We start from the raw sequence: 12,675 nt of genomic DNA on the forward strand, positions 1-12,675 counted from the left end.
TAATGACCCTTCTGTAGTCAAAGCCAACACTGGCACTAACAAAAAGATTTGGGACAAAGAGCTGTGTTCACCTGCAAGTCAGCTTCAAGTTTCATCACAAGCTGTGCTTTTTGTGCTGTCTTTTCTGCTTAATCACCTGTTTGTATATCTGTAAATTAAATGCTTCTTTCATGCTTATGGAATTTATCTTGGGTCAAGGAGGGGACAGTTTGGATCATACTGTTTTGGCAGGTAAGTTCTTTGACAGGGAAAACTATGTGGCTTGATCGTAAGAGCTAAAATTCACTAAATCTGGAACTACTGAAAAATTTTAATATCTGTTGAAATATCTCCTATCTGAGGCATGTTTGAAAATGAACTAGTTCAAAGGCATTTCAAAAGCATGTGCATTTTAAGAAAGCCGTTTGATTCTGAGAGTTATATAAAACTTCAAGTACTTTATTAAAAACCCTAAAAATTGAATGATTGAAGATTGTTAATGGAAGCCTGGGCAGTGAAAAGAAACTGGGAGTTGGAGAAATGGAGTGGTATTCAGAGATACATCTAATTTAGACTGTCTCCAGGGCAAGGCTTAAATAACTGAAAATTTGAATGGACTTCTGAAGGGTAGCCTGTTTTTGTTTGGCCTTACATTATAGGATGTTCAGCATTAAAGAGTGTCTAAGAGTATGGTTCCAAGGAGCTTGAGGGTCCACAGCTGCTGTGCATCCTGGCATAAGTCAATAACAAACTTTCAAAATGGCAAGAATTCTTCTGAAACTGTTAGTTCTTCTCAAGGAATAACAGAACTTCTAGTCTGAGAATCTCTCATGTATGTCCATAGTTTTAGAGTGATGACCAGATGATGATTGGCTTAGGATCTCTCTTGCGTGCTAAGTTGCTTCAGTCGTGTCTGACTCTTTGCGACCCCATGGACTGTAGCCCGCCAGGCTCCTCTGTCCGTGGGATTCTCCAGGCAAGAATACTGGAGTGGTTGCCATTCCCTCCTCCAGGGAATCTTCCCAATCCAGGGATCAAACCTGTGACTCTTATGTCTCCTGCATTGATAGGAGGGGTTTTTTTTTGTTTTGTTTTGTTTTGTTTTTTTTAACCACTTGCACTGTCTAGGAAGCCAGGATCTCTCTCAGTAACTTTATATTTATGTGATCAGTATCAATATATATCTGGTTTCAATTCTTTTGTGTGTACCTGCTTTTTACCAACCCTGACTATTTGAGATGATTGGCTTGGACTGATAAAGGGGAGGCTCCCTTCTGACTGACTCCAAGATTATTGGTTACTCCCATGGCCTCAGTATCCCCGGAAGAAGTGAATGAGATAGCTAAAGAGAAAATCTGTAGTGATTACATCTAAAGATTATTTAATACTTGTAAATAGAATATTTCATAGAGATTGTACCTGATCAAGGAGGGTAACTATTTTTCTGTTTGAATGCAACCTGAAAATTCTACCAAAGCAAGAGTGAGATAAAAATCCTCCCACTGACATGGCTTATGGTAGATAAGAGATGTAATACAGGAGAGAAGAAAAACAGGCTTACAGTGGAGATTATGCAGAGCTGAGAGAATTTTTCTCAGATAATAAACACTTGGCAGTCAGGATTTTGCAGCATGTTTGGGAAGAAAGTAGTGCCACGGAAATGCATTTGAGGGAGACCACAGTTGAAATGATGAATTTTGCTATGTGTAATAGAGATCAAAAGTTACTTTTGAATTGTATTGACAACATTGAGATTAAAAAGTGGCCATTACAATAGATACCTGTGGAAGGTATAATCAGTGTGAAATGCAGACAAGGTCTGCAGGTGAAAAGAATTAGATGATTAACAGGGACTGGATGCTGAACCAGAATAGTGCTGAGTCATTTCTTCTGGCTTCAAGATTCCCCTGGAAGGAGGCTCTGGATGCTTGGCCCAGGAGTAGGCCACCGGTGAGTGAGCCGAGGGTGCATGTGTTTGAGGATGAGTGAAACTTAGCTTTAGTATCAGTAATGAAGTTTTATTATTAAAAAATAAAGAGAAAACAAAACCTCTTGTTTAATTAACCAGGGAAGCCGTTAGATTGAGGTGGCTTCAGTGCTGGGACCCATGTAAGCAAACCAAACTCTAAGCCCGTAAATGCCTTAGGGTTACTAAATCAGAACACTAAGGTCAGCTAACCACAAATAGCCAACTAGGCTTTAAGCTACAGACAACTTCAGATAATTTCCTTTCTTTGCTTCTGTAGTTTCAAAGCCTTTCTCCTGGGTCCTGCTGGTGGAGCAACCAGAACCACTTATGTTTGGCATTGCTTGATTCCAGTTGTGTTTCTGTGTGTTGATCTGATGCATCAAACCTGGTTTCAGGTCTTGTTTGGGAGTAGAGAAGGAAAGCCCAGTGAGGTCCAATCTCAATTGGGTTACAAGTGAGTAAACTGAATTTTAAGTGTATACATTTATTTTCTAATCTGTAGGGTGTGTTTTATTATTCTCCAGTTTTTTTAATCTTTATAAAACACTTATTTAACCTCTCCCAGATGTTGTTACACATAATTAACTGAATTGATGGAATTTCTGCTGACAGTTGCAATCAGGATTCTGTGCCTTGAGGATATAGTGGATGAATAGGCATTTTTATTGAATGATTCCAGGAAAATTTTGTTTCTATTGATGTGAGTTTGACATAATATGTCTACAAGCTATCATTATTTTCAGATTAATAAGATAGTTTATAAGCTTCTTATCAATTTTGTCAAGATGTAATTCTTTATACAACTAATGAGGGATTGTTAGCACATAAATAACATTCCAAGAATGTGTCTTGCCCGTTTTAGTAAAAGGCAAATACATTTTCAATTGGTGATAAAAGCAACATCTAAATTCAAGAGCACTTTATGTCCTTCCTCAGCTGAAGGTATAACACAAAGTAAATTAAGGTTCTATATAATTTACTGGATTTTTAAAAGCTTTGTACATTTTTCCTAAAAATGCCCTGAGGCATTAACAATAAAATTAATTTAAGCATCTGCATCTCCTTACTACAATAATGATACATTCAAAAAGAAAGTAGGAGCATGCAAATCAAGCAGGATGCCTAGTTACCCTTGGAATATTGAAGGGTGCATTAAAGATTTGTACTTATTTTAATGAGGAAGGGTGAAAATCTTTCTTGTGTTCTCTTTCTACATTCCCTTCACTTCTCTTGATAAAGTAGCCAAGGAAACTAATATTTGTCTGTGGTCGTATAGAATCTAAGGCTTAGGAGCTCCTCCTGAAGAGTGGATGTGCAAGTCTTTCCTTCTCTGTGCCCTGCTATGCGCCTCCACCCTCACACTGAGCAGGGGGAGGGCTCTGCAGGCCTGGGGTTCACATACGCTCTGATAATTCTCACCATGTGCCCACTGCCAGGAAGCTGCACACCTCCATCATTTTATGCAGTGGTCTTTTCAGTAGGCTGCTAGAGGATCCTTCACATTTTTGCTTTATTTAAAAAAGTCTAAAATAAAAGGATGGAGAGTAGAAGCATGTGGTATAACTCAAGTTGGGAATAAAAAGGGATTTGAAATTTTTCTGTAACTGATTTATCTTGTTCTGTGACACTTTTTGTTTTCACGGGGTAAAAACTTGACAATTAGGTATAATTAAGCCTCTTCTGACTAAAGCAACCCCTTTTTGATAAGTATTCTGTCTGTCCAAAGTTCAAACTTACTATCAGGGCTTTTCTTTTCTTTCAAGTGGTACCACCTCCTTCTCTTCCTTCCCAGGAAGGCGGGCTGGGTGCGGGAGGACACGGAGCTCTCACAGTGATGGGTAGGAAGTAGACAATTGGGGATGGGAGGGAGCTCTGGTCCAGCCAGTCCTCTGGCTCAAGGTGTCTTGTCCTGCTTGTTCATGGTCGGAGACTGCTGGCTTGCTGCCTCTGTCACTGACAAGTCTGGCACTGTTTTCTCAGCAGCCGTAGTGCAGTAGGCTCTACATTGTTGGGCTGCTCCTGATCATTTCTTTCTTCTCCATGTCTACTTTTCTGAGCTCTGGATCCCTGAAATTTTGCAGTGACACCCATTTAACCTCAGCCCCTTTGCTCCTTTCCTCTTTCGTTGTGCTGCTCTACCAGGGGTGCATTCCAGGGGTGCCCTCCAGGGGTGCCCACCAGCCAGCAACATCAGCTATCCCTCTGGGACAGAGGAGGCTTCTTGATTGATTACCCTGGAGAATGTGGGGTACTCTCTCAGGCCCTGTCTATCTAAACTTGCTATCAGTCACCATATTTCACCATAGTCACCCCACATGGCAAGGCTGATTTGAGGGGTTGCCTCCCAGAGTTCCAGATAGTACTTGGCTTCCCCTTTAATTGATCTGGAGGTGACCCATCTGTCCCTCTTGACCTGATGCCAGACTCAGATCTGTCAGTTTTTGTAACCTCTCCTTCCCACTGCTCTTTTCCCTTTATTTTTCCTTGAGGAAGGAGTCGTTCTTACGTGGGAAATCTAAAAACGAAAAAAAAAAAAAAAAATAGGGGATCAATTCCCTGTAAACCTGAGTCAAATGCATGTCTCAATCCCAGCTCTTCAGTGCTGGTGTATGCTGTGGAATCAAATCCCTTGGCTCCTGTGAATTCAGAGGTCAGCTGGGGGCTGTGCTAGCTGGTCATTTGTAAGGAGAGGCCACTGGGGGAGGGTCTGTCACAGAAGTCTTTGTTAATAACTTGGTAGTTTCAGTCTGCAATCAGGGATGAAGCACCGTTGCCATCCAGGAGTATGGATTTGCTTTCACTCACTGTGTTCATCTTCTCAGCTGAGAAATGAAACTAGCTTGGTGAATTTTGTTTGCTCCTTGCCTTTAACCCCTCTTAATGAGAACAGAATTGTAACCAATAGGTGATTTCATTTTCACAACGGTCTTACACAGCAGCAGTAGTTGTTTGCGAGGACTGCCAGGGGGCGCTAGCGGTAAAGAACTCGCCTGCCAGTACCAGAGACCGAAGAGACTCGGTATCAATCCCTGCGTCAGAAAGATCGCCTGAAGAAGGAAATGACAACCCACTCCAGTGTTCTTTTCTAGAGAATCCCATGGACAGAGGAGGCTGGCGGGCTACAGTCCGTGAGGTCGCAGAGTCAGACGCTACGGAAGCGACTTAGCAGCATGCACGCATAGCAAAGTTACCACAAACTGGTGGCTTAAACAACAGAAATGTATTTTCTGACAGTATTGAGGCTGGGAGTTAAAGATAAGGGTGTCCATCGGTTTGGTATCTTCTGAGTCCTCTCTCCTTGGCTTGTAAAAGGCCACTCTCTCCCTTGTGTCTTCACTGGTCTCTGCTCTGTGTACAGCATCCCCACTATATGGCTTTCCCTTCAGATCAGTTCAGTTGCTCAGTTGTGTCCGACTCCATGGACTGCAGCACGCCAGGCTTCCCTGTCCATCACCAACTCCTGGAGTTTACTCAAACTCATGTCCATTGATTCAGTGATGCCATCCAACCATTTCATCCTCTGTCGTCCCCTTCTTCTCCTGCCTTCAATCTTTCCCAGCATCAGGGTCTTTTCAAATGGGTCAGTTCTTCGCATCAGATGGCCAAAGTACTGGAGTTTCAGCTTTAGCATCAGTCCTTCCAATGAATATTCAGGACTGATTTCCTTTATGATTGACTGGTTTGATCTCCTTGCTGTCCAAGGGACTCTCAAGAGTCTTCTCCAACACCACAGTTCAAAAACATCAGTTCTTCGGCACTCAGCTTTCTTTATAGTCCAACTCTCATATCCATACATGACTACTGGAAAAACCATAGCTTTGACTAGATGGACCTTGGTTGGCAAAGTAATGGCTTTATTTTAAATTTATTGTTTCTTTAAAGACCGTATCTCTAAATGCAGATACATTCTGAAGTAATGGGAGCTGGGAATTCAGAATTTGAATTTTGGGTTGGAAGCAATTCAAACTGTAAGAGCAACTGGATTTTGGGGAATTCAGAGTACTTTTAGATCATAATCATTACTGAAACAAATGTTAATATTATCACTACTTTTCAGACTGTAATATGCAAGAATAGGGAATGGTTTATCAGAGGTACCAAAGCTCGGGAGAGAAAGTGAGAACTTCATTCAGTCCTCTTAGAATGAATGAGATATATGCTTTTGCATTTTTATTTTTTTCTTTTAATTTATGTATACATAAATAATACCTTAAAATGAGCTTAGTGGGGAAATCTCAAACTGTACAGAAAAATGTAGAGTTGTCCACTTTATATTCAGTCTCCCTTTTTCCTAGAAATTATATAATGTTTTGATATCTATTTATCCAGAAAAAACAATATTTATACACAAACAAGATTTTTATGTGAAGATTTTGAATTTTGACTTTCTTTTTACAAAGTGTAACAATGCTATATGTATTATTGTCTGGCTTGCTTTTTACACTTACATGATGACGTGGAGTTCTTTCTGTGTTAGTGTAAGGCAAGGTTCCTTTGGCATTATCGTTTGAGACTGGATAATTCTTTGTTTGGGGAAAGGTGTCCTGTGCATCGTAGAATGCTTAGCAACATCCTTGACCTCTACTCACTTGATGCCAGTAGCACCGCCGCCCCTGCTATTTGGATCAACCAAAAATGTCCCTAGACATTCATTTCCAGAATGCTTCCCAGCTTGAAAAACCACTAGTGTAGAGATTTCCCTAATTTTTAGAAACTGTTATGCAGTATCCAGAGTGTGGGTTACACCATAGTTTATTTGCCTCTCTTCCTGTTGATGGACATTTAGAATATTTCCGTCTTATTACCATTAGAAGCAACACTACACTGACCATCCTTGTGTGTGATTCTCCGTTATAGGTACTAGCATCGCTTTGAAAATACTTGGGATCGATCCCTGAGTCGGTAATATCCCCGGAGGAGGGCATGGCAGCCCACTCCAGTATTCTTGACTGGGGAATCCCCATGGACAGAGGAGCCTGAGGGGCTGCAGTCCATGGGGTTGCACAGAGTCAGACATGACTGAAGTGACTTAGCACACACACACACATGCACTTGGAAATTTAATTACTGGGTCAAGGAAAATGCACATTTTATATTTTGATAGATGTTGTCAAATCATACCTCAAAACTTTTGTACAATTTACATTTCCAAAAATGAGTGTTTGTTTCTTTACCTTGGCAACACTGAATAGTATCAAACCCTTTAGTTTTCATTAGTTAGTATGACTAAAAATATGTATCTTGTTATATTTCCCTAATGAATAGAAGTTGAGCATTTCTGTACTTTATTTCCAATTTTGTGATCTATTCATATTTCTTAACCATTTTTATAGATGCTTTGATTTGTAGGAGTTCTTCAAATGTATTCTGACTCTTAATCCTTCTGCTGTTATATACATTGCAAATATTTTTCCTAATCTGTTATTTGTTTTCTAACTTTTGTACCACAACCCTTTATGATCATACATTTAAATTTTATATGGTTAAACTTTTGAATCTGATTTCAGAAAGTCTTCCAAACCTCTATTGCATAATACTTTATATTTTTATTCTTCTTTATGTATTTTTATGTTGCTTCACATTTTACCATTTAGATCTTAAATCATCTCTAATCTATCTTTTTTTGTAAATAGTTTTATGCAAGGGTATTTTCATTATTCTTGACCCAAGCATTTACATAAACAAGTTTGAAGCTGTAAGATCAGTCTGTTTTTGTACTGTTCATCCAATACAGATGTGATGATAAAACACAAGTAAAATTTGCGTTTCTATCAATATTAACATTCTTTAGAGAGCTCCCATCTGTCTTGTATATGGAGGATTCATGACACTTAGGACAGGGGAATTTTTGATTGCTGTTCCCTTTGCTTTTTGTTCCCCATTAGGCTACAAGTAGGTGGAGTAGAACAATCTCTGAGCAGAAGCAGAAAAGCAGGCTTCTGATGATTCATACTTGGTGCTCCTTTCCAGAGAGCAGGGTCACCATTCATAGGAGGCCTTTGGATTCCTTCTCCACTGTGCTCTGGGCCAGCCCCTCTTTGAAATGTACACCATGCAAGACATAGGTCTTTTTTCATTCCCTGGGTTGCTTAATCTGGCTGACTTCCAAACTGCAGGACCGTCACATATCTGGAGAACATATTATTTTTGGATTGCAAACCAAGAGGACGACCCGGCGAGGGCCTGGGAGGGTCTGACAAGATCCCCCTAGGAGGCAGGGGTTTGAAAATGACTCCTGAAAAGAAGCAGCCTGGATCCCAAAGTTCTAGCAGAGTCAGAAGTCGTCCGTGATTTCTTTACATCTTATTACCAATTCTGCCCTCACACTGGTGAGTTCAAACCCTTTCATATTCACTGTAATTGATTAAACTTTGTACTCAGGAAGGAGAACAATGAAGAAAGTAAAAACAGTCTGAAAGAATATTACACTAGAGACACTGTACATGAAAAAGGACAAACTAAAAATGTAAGTGGGCAGGAACATCTGTTTCCTCCTCTCTGACCCCATTTCCTACCCCCACCCACAGCTTCTCACTCAGCTCCAGCTACCAGCACCTTCTTGTTGCTCTGTGAATACGTTAGATGCCATTTTGGGTGGGACATCTCCTCCCACTCCGCCAGTATTCTGGGCCTGCTCATTATCTTTCTTCAGTCCCTGCACACAGGGAGCCTGTTAGTGAGACCTCCAAGCACTGTCTATAATATAACACCTCTCTGGTCACCTGACCTGGGTTTGTGTCTCCTTATACTTTGTTGGGGCTTCCCTTGTAGCTCAATTGGTAAAGAATCCACCTGCCATGCAGGAGAGCGGGGTTCAGTCCCTGGTTTGGGAAGATCTCCTGGAGAAGGGAAAGGCTACCCACTCCAATATTCTGGCCTGGAGAATCCCATGGACTATACAGTCTGTGGGGTCGCAGAGAGTCGGACAGGACTGAGCAACTTTCACTCACTCGCTCTGTTGTGCTTTATACTTAATTACAATGTGCATATTCACTTATGCACATGGACTGCTGTCTGCTTCCCCCACTGGAATGTAAACTCTGCATCTTTAGTGCCTAGAACAGTACTTGGCACTCAGTGCATTTTTGTGCTGAAAAGAATGACTAGATTGAGGTTACTCTATAAAGATGTGGGGAAAGGAAGGCATCAAGTATTATCCTCTGATTCCTAAATCCATCCTTCTTAGGAGCCCTGAGGTATTGCATTTAAAATGAATATATCATTCAAGGATGAGGTAAATATGTTGGGTTGGCCAAAAAGTTTGTTCAGATTTTTTTGTGCCATGTTACAGAAAAACTCGAATGAAAGTTTTGGCCAACCAATACTTTTAATGTATATTTTGTGTGTGTCTTGTACTGTGCATCTAACTTGTGGCAGTTTAAAGGGCATGCTAAAGTTGCTGAAATGAATGCCGTTGTCAGTACCTTTGGAATTTTGTGAGATCAGAAAGTGGAAACTAGGGGAGGCAGTGTTGCTATGATAGATTTCTGTGGTTTCTGGCTAGCCTGCACCTCCCTATGAGGCCATCCATGCAAATCTTTCTATTTCAGGCTCATTTCAGTAAGGTGGACTTTTCATCAGGGATTTATCCTTTTGTGAATAATGGAATCAATAAAAGATTAGCAGGCTGTTCCTTGAAAACTAACAAATCAGCCAACAGAGTGCATATGTAGGTAATGGTAATACTTTTTCTTCTGTAGTACCTGCCTTCCAATAATTATGAATATTATCTCTTCACCTTCACATATTGTTATGTGAAAAATAGAATCAACTGTTCACATTGTATATCTACAGAGGGTCAAAAATAACCCATAAGTCCTGCTCTCCTGTTTTTTATATTTTGATAGAATATTTGAATCTTTTTATCATATAAAGTAAGAAAAAGAAAGTAAACAGTATTATACTGAAATCAAATTTATTTCTAAGTCCTGTCTTAAATTTGATGTTCTCAATGAGCTTATCCTGAGCCTGTCAAACAGTGAAACCTTTCTACCTTAGAACAAGGAAATACTTTGTACTTTACTGAAAATACTTTCTGGCTTTGTATTCTAATGAACTACATAAGTGTCCCATTTTCTCTGTGATACTATGGTTTTAAAATTTATAGCTGCTTGGGATATGTTTTCTAAAAATTTTAAGTAAATGTTGAAAATGTCAGATTTATAATAGCATAAAATAAGATAAAATGGTATTTTTAAAAATTTGGCTATATTTAAGACACCATGAATGTTTATCTAGAATAAAGAATATAGCGTTCATCAAACTATATTACTAAATGCTGAATAATAAGAATTCCTTTCGCCCTCAAATGATTCTGGTTAAAAAAAAACATTGAAAGAAATATCTGGAATACCAGGGGAAAATTTCTCTTTCACAAAAAAGAAAAGTAATGAGCAAAATTACATTCTCTATGCCAACACATTGTGCTTTTCCTAAGAGTTCTCACTTCAGAACTGTGGCACAGTTGGAGGGCAAATATATGCAGAAAGACAAATGAATAGAAATTTTCCTTTGAGTGAACAATGTGATTACTAAAATTACCAAGATGAATATTTAAGCTTTATGAAAAATCCAATGTTTCCAGCTTGTATATGCACTAGTAACACGATTGCTAGAATTGTCGCATCCCATAAAATCTACTCTTACTAAATGGTGTAAAGAGTGAAGTAAGAATTAACTTGGATTATTTAATACATTATCTTATCTGTAATAGAGAGTTGTTTGCATTTTTTCTGAAATTCTTTCGCCTGTTTTTGAACAATTTAGTGTTCAGAATCATCAGTGAAGGCTTTCTTCTACAGCAGTGATACTCAGGAATAGGTTAAATGATGCTTTCTTGGAAACTTTATTCCAAGCAGGGTTTGTGATGGTGTGGCTCTTTGGTTTGACCTAAATCTCATCTGTTTCATAGTTTTACTGAAATGAGATACTTCTGGAGAATTACTGAGAGCCTGTCAATTCAGTGGGAATCCCTAGATACAACAGCATCGCTACTTGGTGCACCCAGAAGACACCACTCATTTTTTGATGATTGTGAAATGAAGGGGAAATGGTTTCCAGAATGTAAGATGAGAGCCAGGGCTAAGGATGATGTTTTCAGAAAACAGCACCCATAAAACTGTCAGAAAAATAACATCTCCTTTGAAGAAAAACTAAAAAAAAATTTTTTTAGCCTATCCCAACTTACATGACTTATGTGGTGGTCATTTCCAAGGCAGTATTCCTTCCCTCCTGCCCCATAGGCAGCACCTAAGTATTTGGATTGGCAGTAGAGTCCACGGAGTCACCAAGAGTCAGATACAACTTAGTGACTGAACAACAACAACACAGAACATATGAATTAATTTCTGAAAAGAGATACAGGAAAGAGTGACTTAGAAACTGGCATGATTTTCTCTTTCCTATCTAAATATTCATACACTTATTTTTCCCTCTGCCAGGCACATGGTGTTGGATATCAGCCTATTACCAGGGACAATATCAGGATTACACACTTCTTTCTGCATGTCATGCTTTTATATAGGGCATTGACTCTGGAAATAATCACCAACAATTACTGCTGTTAGTTACATAGTATGACAGAGACCCTTCAACTATTATCCTTCCATGGCATTTTCATTACAAATCCCATTAAAATGTGATTTATTGTTTCGAGTACCCCATACATTATCCAGAATCGCTGTTCAAGGCTGATATTCCAAACCACTCCATAGCTTTCTTCTTGGCCTGTCAAGCAAAACTAAAGGTCTACTTCCAAAAATCTGTGTATGTGTTGTAGTTAAAGAATGCTTATTCTTTAAAAGAAACTAAACTCTTGCATGAAACTACCTTAAATGGGGACTCCTGTTGATTGTTGATTATTTAGTTGATTATTGTTGGCATTAACCAGCACGGCCACATTCTCTCAGGCCTTTCCCCCAGGTCTGAGTGTGTCTGTAGAATATAAATTGTTTCAGGACAGGAGCTACATCTTTTGAAGGCATCGTTTTGATTTATATTATTTAATATCCATAGATGTAAAGTATTGTGATGATGAATGTAATGAAGATGAAACTAGATTTTATTTAATTCTAAAATTTATTGTGAGAATCATAATACCAGTGCTTTTAGTCTCAAGACCTCCCTGGCTCATGGATAATTTTATGAACTGTCTCAGAACTTCTTCCTTTGCCCTGATTAGTTTCTGTGAGTGTGTGTGTATGTGTATATATGTGCACTGGACCACCAGGCTCAGTGACTTGACACAGGACAGAGCTTGGCAGGGACTCACCTAGAAAAGAACTTCTCAAAGTCCTGGATTTCTGCAGCCCCTTGAAGGAGACCAGGCTCTCAGGCTGTGTGACCAAGTGGGCTTGTGGAATCTCTCGGTTTCTACCTATCTCAGTTCCTGATTGCTGTTGGTGGATGATAGGGAGCCCAGTTCCCAGCCATACTCCTCTGTGTGACTTTTCTTTTATTTGGCCCTGACCATAGGGCTTCCCTGGTAGTTCAGCTGGTAAAGAATCTGCCTGCAATGCAGGAGACCCCAGTTGATTCCTGGGTTGGGAAGATCCGCTGGAGAAGGGATCGGCTACCCACTCCAGTATTCTTGGGCTTCCCTGGTAGCTCAGCTGGTAAAGAATCCACCTGCAATGTAGGAGACCTGGGTTTGATCCCTGGGTCAGGAAGATCCCTTGAAGGGAATGGCTACCCACTCCAGTATTCTGGCCTGGAGAATTCCATGGGCT

The 12,675-nt window shown here is 39.8% G+C and overlaps 1 long non-coding RNA gene across 1 annotated transcript in view; it reads left to right on the top strand.

Moving 5' to 3' along the window:
* The first annotated feature begins 1,820 nt into the window (after positions 1–1,820).
* LOC147380058 (uncharacterized) overlaps positions 1,821–12,675 on the top strand; it is a 197,199-nt gene continuing 186,344 nt past the window's right edge. The window contains exons 1-2 of the long non-coding RNA XR_015166519.1: positions 1,821–1,929; positions 2,226–2,402. This is a non-coding gene — a long non-coding RNA (uncharacterized LOC147380058). The remainder of the gene's footprint in view (positions 1,930–2,225; positions 2,403–12,675) is intronic.

This window comes from Bos grunniens, chromosome 1 (genome assembly GCF_055505025.1).
Source record: "Bos grunniens cultivar Pamir isolate PY7600 chromosome 1, Bosgru_T2T1.0, whole genome shotgun sequence".
NCBI classification, from domain to species: Eukaryota; Metazoa; Chordata; class Mammalia; order Artiodactyla; family Bovidae; genus Bos; species Bos grunniens.